At 35.1% G+C, this 7572-nt stretch overlaps 1 pseudogene; it reads left to right on the forward strand.

Moving 5' to 3' along the window:
- Window positions 1–503: 503 nt before the first annotated feature.
- The window catches only part of LOC110293343, a 16043-nt pseudogene continuing 8974 nt past the window's right edge, over window positions 504–7572 (forward strand).

Consider the following 7572-nt stretch of genomic DNA (forward strand, 5'->3'; position numbering starts at 1 on the left):
CACTCACCAGAAGTCTTAAGATCCTGTGGTGGGTGTTGTGGGTAGCTGGCGAGTGTCAGCAGACCCTGAGCCCCAGCTGCCCAGGTGCTTTTCTCGGAGTTAATCCTGTATCCAACCACTTCATTGAAGGTGTTTGTCAGCTGTAAGAGGATTTCCCTGCTGGACCTGGTGTGTGTCTGTGTGTGTGTCTGTGTATGTGTGTGGTGATATTTCTTATGTATACTATCATAATGTCTGCAGATAGTGATACTTTGGCTTCTTTTCTCCAATATGTATCCTCTGGATCTCTTTAGTTGTGTTATCACTCTAGTTAGAACTTCAAATACTATACTGAAAAGATCTGAAGAAAGTGGACAACTTTGTCTTGTTACTGATTTCAGTGGAATTGCTTTGTTTTTCTCCATTCATTTGATGTTGACTATCAGTTTGTTGTAAATTGTTTTTAATATGCTTATGTATATTCCCTGTATCCCTGATCTCTTCAAGATTTTTGTCATAAAGAGATGTTGAAGTTTATCAAAGGATTTATAACATCTAAGGATATGATATTTTCTTTCTTTGAGTTTGTTTACTTGTGGAATTTTATTGACAGATTTTCCTGTGTTGAACCATCCCTGCATCTCAGGGATGAAATCTACATGATCATGGTAATGATCTTTTTGAGGTGTTTTTTAATTCAGTTTGCAAGTATTTTATTGAATATTTTTGTGTGAATTTTCATGAAGGAAATTAGTTTATAACTCTTTCTTTGTTTAGTCTTTGTGTGGCTCCAGTTTCAGGGTGATTGTGGCCTCATAAAATGAGTTTGAACGTCTTCTATCTTGTGCTAGTTTAAATATGCTTGGTCCAGGTTATGGCATTATTAGGAAGTGTGATCTTGTTGGAGTAGATGTGGCCTTATTGGAGGAAGTATGCTACCTTGAAAGTGGGCTTTGAGACCCTTCTCCCAGGTGCCTAGAAACAGTTTTCTCTTGGTTGCCTTCAGATCTAGATGTAGAACACTCAGCTTCCTCTAGAGCACCATGTTTGCCTGGACACTGCCATATTTACTGCTATGATGATAATGAACTGAAACTGTGAAACTGAAGGTCAGCCTTAATTAAATGTTGTCTTTTATAAAAGTTGCCTTGGTCATGTGTCTCTTTACAGCTGTAAAGCCCTAACTATGAAACACTTGTTCAATTTTGTGGAATATTTTGGAGAGTATTAGTATTAACTCTTTGCAAATCTGGTAAAATTTGGCACTGAACCTGTCTGGCCCATGGCTTTTGGGGGAGGAGGGTAAGGATGGTATTTTGGAGAATTATAATGACTTCTTGTATTGCTATAAGGGTTATAGGTTTATTTAAATTCTATATGTGATCTTGTTAACTTTAGTAAGTAGCATCTATCAAAAAATTGCCCATTTCACTTAGGTATTTTTTTTTTTTTTTTTTGATTTTGTGAAGTACAGGTTTTTGGAATATGACCTAATGGCTCTCTAGATTTCATTGGTTTCTGTTGTTTTTGCCCCACTTTTCATTTCTGATTTTGGTTAACTTGTATATTCTCTCTGTGTCTTTTAGTTACTTTAGAAAAGCTTTTGTTTATCTATTGATTTTCTTAAAGATCTAATTCTTTGTTTCCTTGATTCTTTGTATTGTTCTTTGTTTCTATTTTGTTGATTTCAGCCACCAGTTTGATTATGTTCTGCCATCTATTTCTCCTGGATGTGTTTGCTTCCTTTTTCTCTAGACTTTTCGGGTATGTTTTTAAGTAACATCAGATCTCTCCACTTTCTTTATGAAGGCACTTAATGCTATAAACTTTCCTCTTAGCACCACTTTCATCTTTTTTCCATAACTTTAGATTTGCTGAGCCTTAATTTTCACTGATTTCTAGGGCATCTTTAATTTCTTTATTTTGTTCTTGACATGGTAGTCACTAAGTAGATAATTATTCAGTTTCCATGAGTTTGTACACATTCTATTGTTTCTGTTGTTGTTGAAATCCAGTTTTAATCCATGTTTGTCTGATAGAATACACCGGATTATTTTAATTTTCTTGTCTGTTGAGACTTGCCTTGTGACTTTGTGGTTAATTTTGGAGAATGTTCTGTGATGTATATAAAAGGTTTATACTTTTGAGTTTGGGTGAAATGTATGTACTGTAGTAATCTGTTAGGTTTATTTACTTTATAACATCTGTTAGTTCCATTATTTCTCTGTTTAGTTTTTGTCTGGATGACTTATTCTTTGCTGAGAATAGGAAATGAAATTTCCCTCTATTAGTATATGGGGTTCAGTATGAAACTTAGGCTTTAGTAATGTTTCTTTTACAATGGAGATGTGGTTGTTTGGGCATAGATGGTTTAGAATTAAAACCTCATATTGATAAATCTTCCCTTTAATGAGCATGAAATGTCTTTCCAATCTCTTTTGATTAATTTTAGTCAGAAGTCTATTTTGTTAGACATTAAAATGCCTATGCCATCTTGTTTTCAAACCTTTTACTCTGAGTTAATGTCTATCTTTGATGTTCAATTTTTGTTTCTTTTATTCAGATGACTGATGGATCCTGTTTTTACATCTATTATGTTAGCCTGTGTCTTTTTACTGGGGAATTGAATCCACTGATTTTGAGAGATATTAATGACCAATGATTGGCAATCCTGTTATTTGGTTGTTGGTGGTGATAGTGTGTGTGTCTGTGAATACACACAAATGTGCATTCTCATCTCCTTTCTCTTGATTTTACTGGTATAAAATTATTTATCATTTTTATAATATAACAATTTAAATATAATAATATAACTATTGTTATATATTTCTAATGAATATAATATGTATTATTATTTTTTTTCTTACCTCCTAATATCATGAAACTAATATCATGGTAGCAAATGTACATTAATAGTTCACACATCCAAATGTCTTGTTTCAAATCTCTCTGCCTCTCAAATTCGTCTTCCCTCTAACTTCATGTCTTCTGGTTTTTTATTTTGCCATTACATAGAATCCATTTAGTGCTATCAGCATTTACAAGGGTGTTACCTGATCCACTGAGGCATGGGGATACCTTCAACTACCATCACCACCAAAAAAAGAAGAAAAAAATATGAGTTTCTGTTTAATCATAGCCATCAACTACCAATAAAGTCTCACTTTCTGAGTCCATGCTGGAATTTATATCTGCCTTGACCTGCTGCAGGTTTTATATAGGTACGAAAAATATTGATGTTAGTGGGTATACAAGGCATGCCACATTAGGAACATAGTGGATTATACCACCCTTCTGCATCCTTTCTACCTCCTGCTGTGATGTTCCCAGAACATTGTGAAGAGGTGGATATACATGTGGCATCTAATACTCAGTCCTGAAAGTGACATATTCTCAGCACTTTAAACAGTTGTGGATCTATGAATTAACCACTACACAATGCAGTAAGAACATTCTTTGACAAAGATTAGGAAGAGCTGCACCAATCATCAGGCATAAATACAACCGAGAAGGCAGTTTAACAACATAAATATTTAGCAAAACAGCATTGATAGGTTGGTTATCTTGTGGGAAAATAACTCCATTGTCCATGGGTTTTGACCATGTTTACAATCCCAGACCTGAACTCCCTCCTGTGTGGCCCACCTCAATTCTAATCAACAAAAGAATTTGATTACATACCACCCCCATAAAAATATTGCCACTATTGCACCAGTGGAAAAATCTGGCCTGACAGATCCATACTGTATCATTCAGAGTACAGTACTTAAAAAGACTTTGATGTATTTTCTGCTGCAGAAGCCAACATGGAATCTTCAGACACCATTAAAGTTAGCCATCAGGGAGAGAACTTATTGGACAGCTTGAGATTGATTTTTCTGTATCCTTGAAATCAAAATGAGCAGCATATTTATCAATGGGTTGTTTCATCTAGTGATGCTGGGCTACAAAGGATAATAACTTAAACTTTTGGGGGTGCTTGCCTCATGACTTGTAAGAAGTTAACCTATGCCTAACAATACATTTTTTTTTATCAATCAACCATATTTTCTGAGATCATTGTTACTAAATGAGGGCTGTCTCTATTCAAATGCCTCTGAAAGTTTTATACTCATGCTATTTTTTAAAACTATAGTATATGTCTGGATTTGTATGTAGGCTTGTGCACATGACCAGAGATCCTCTGAAAGCCATCAAAGAATATCACATCTCCTTTTTTTTTTTTTTAAAGATTTATTTATTATATGTAAGTACACTGTACCTGTCTTCAGACACTCCAGAAGAGGGCGCCAGATCTCGTTACGGATGGTTGTGAGCCACCATGTGGTTGCTGGGATCCAAACTCTGGACCTTCGGAAGAGCAGTCGGGTGCTCTTACCCACTGAGCCATCTCATCAGCCCAGAATATCACATCTCTTAGAACTAGAATTAGATAGTTATGAGGTGAACATTGTGGTGACTACGAACTCAAGACCTCTGGAATCACAGCTTGCATTCTTAACTTGCTGAACCATCTCTCCATATCTTTATACATTCATACATACATACATGTATGCATACATACATGTATGCATACATACATACAATATTTTTATTGTTTGAGAGTTTCATACATGCTTATAAAGCATTTTGAGTAAGTCTACCCTCTTTTTTTCTCGCTAATATCTCTCTTATCCTACTCCCCTAATCTTTCCCAATTTTAAGTGCTTAAAAGAAAGCAAAACAAAACAAACAAAAGAACCAAACCAAAAACCATTGCATTCATCATCTAGTGTTACCTGTGTATAAATGGCTGTAAATTCTTCTATTGAAGTATGAGTGGTTAGCTCAACAGAATTCACATCCATTTATTTCTAAAGCTGATAAGGACTTTCAGGTTAAAGAATTGATAATTTGTGACTGTACATACAAATGCCTAACTTGTTTTTTTTTTTTTTTTTGAGTGACATAAGTACCTATTTAAACTTGTATAGAAAGTATGCAAGATCTAGTGAAGAGTCAATTTTTAAAAAAAAAAGTTCTGATACATTAGTTGTTTAAAAAAAAAAGAGGTTCACCCATGTTTCATCAAAACATTTTTAAATTAAATTACAGTGGATAATAATATTAATAGGAATGAAGGATAATCAAAATCTTTTGCTATAATTTCAATATTAAAAATTATTGTATGTATTAATTCACAAATTAAAGTGTATGTTACCATTGCTTGCATGGAAATATGAATTAGGTTTAAAATTAAACCCATACATTGTCACAACCAACATTACCCCAAATTAAAATAAAGAATTAACCAATTCAATAATAGAACATTTTAAATGTCTTAGACACATTTCTACCATCTACTTAACTCCAAGCACTGACAGTTTAAGACCTCTTGTTCCTGGCACATATTTTCCTTTTCGTAAGTAACTGGAAATGTACACATTTCAACCCAGAAAAAATAGTCAAAAGCAAAATGTGTTCTCCAAAAAATTTATTGGTTTCATAATGACCAGTGAGAAACATCTTCAAAATCTTCTATTCAAAAACTCCAGAATAAACATGTTCAAACAATTCAAAGAAGACATGCATATTCCCTTAAAGAACACTAGTAAATATCTGAATGCAATTAGATAGATAATGGAAGATATTAGAACAGATTTAAGAAAAGTGTGTGAGCCAGTTTTTGTCATCTTGACATAAATTAGAGTCATTTAGAAAAAGGGAACCTCCACTGAGAACTTGCTCCATCAGACTGGCCTATGGGCATTGTAGAGTCATTTTCGTTTTTATTTTATTTTATTTTTCTTTATTATTAGGTATTTGTTTCATTTACATTTCCAATGATATCCCAAAAGTCCCCCACACCCTCCCATACCCACTCCCCCACCCACACAAACCCACTTCTTGGCCCTGGCATTCCCTTGTACAGAGGCATATAAAGTTTGCACGACCTATGGGCCTCTCTCCCCAATGATGGCCAACTAGGCCATCTTCTGATACATATGCAGCTAGAGACATGAGCTCCAGGTGTACTGGTTGGTTTATACTGTTGTTACACCTATAGAGTTGCAGACCCTTGGGTACTTTCTCTAGCTCCTTCACTGGGGGCCCTGTGTTCCATACAATAGCTGACTGTGAGCATCCACTTCTGTGTTTGCCATGCCTGAACAAAAGCTGTACTACAGAGCAATTGTGATAAAAACTGCATGGTACTGGTATAGCAACAGAGAAGTAGACCAATGGTATAGAATTGAAGACCCAGAAATGAACCCACACACATATGGCCACTTGATCTTTGACAAGGGAGCGAAAACCATCCAGTGGAAAAAAGACAGCATTTTCAACAAATGGTGCTGGCACAACTGGTGGTTATCACATAGAAGAATGGAAATTGATCCATTCCTATCTCCTTGTACTAAGGTCAAATCTAAGTGTATCAAGGAACTCCACATAAAACCAGAGACACTGAAACATATAGAGGAGAAAGTATGAAAAAGCCTCGAAGATATGGGCACAGGGGAAAAATTCCTGAATTAACGACTGATACAGGATGGAAGAAATAAAAACTTCCCATAATAAAAGAATGACTCTGAATATTAGTTATATAATTCATCCAATAAAATACACAGCCGAATAGTTCAGATTGTAAAGCAGGATCTGTCTGTTTTGCTGCCTGCATGAAGCACAACTCACTATCACCAAATGCTACAGCCTGGATTGGAAGGATAGCTCAAATTAAAAGAAAAAAGAATAAAAAAATATAAATAACTATCTTAAGTAAAAAAATATTTAAATGTGTATTCCAAAAAATATAAGAAAACAAGCAAATTTAGGAATTATTACACATGACAAAATAGACTTTGAAAATAAAATTAATCAGAAGAGATAAGAGAAGTCACATTATACTCATTAAATGAAGAACATACCAAGAGGTTATGATAATTCTAAACATGTACACAACCAATAGAACTCTATGCAATTTATAAAAGATAGATAACTTAGTGCAAAATCACAGATTAACTCCAGCATAGTCGTCGTCGTCATCTTCGTCGTGGTCGTAGTAGTAGCAGTAGTAGCAGTAGCAGCAGCAGCAGGAGTAGTATTAGTATTAGTTGACTTCAATAACAATGGAAAGTCATCTGAAAAAATATTAATCATAGAAAATTTGTAGTGAATTGACTTAATAAATCATGTGTACCTAAAAGATATTTTGGAAACTGTTGCAGGATTTTCTCTGTCCAATCACATTAGGGCAGTGGCAGGCCTGTGATTGGACAGGAAAAGGGAGGCAGAGCAAGAAGATTGGGAGACAGGAAGAGAGAGAGAGATGTGGGGGGAAGAGAGAGAGAGAGAGAGAGAGAGAGAGAGAGAGAGAGAGCAGAAGGAAAGAGAAAGAGGGAAGCCAACATAGAGGCATATGAACAGGAAGAAGATCCTGTTACCACATGGTTTTAAATAGCCACAATTGCTAAAATGTACACAAGGTTAGAATAATTGGGTTAAGGCTTATCTTTATCAATTGGCTCTGAAATTATTTTTATTAGGCATTTTTTCATTTACATTTCAAATGCTATCCCAAAAGTCCCCCATACCCTCCCCCCCACCCCCCTA

The sequence above is a fragment of the Mus caroli genome, chromosome 4 (assembly GCF_900094665.2).
Source record: "Mus caroli chromosome 4, CAROLI_EIJ_v1.1, whole genome shotgun sequence".
Lineage (NCBI taxonomy): Eukaryota > Metazoa > Chordata > Mammalia > Rodentia > Muridae > Mus > Mus caroli.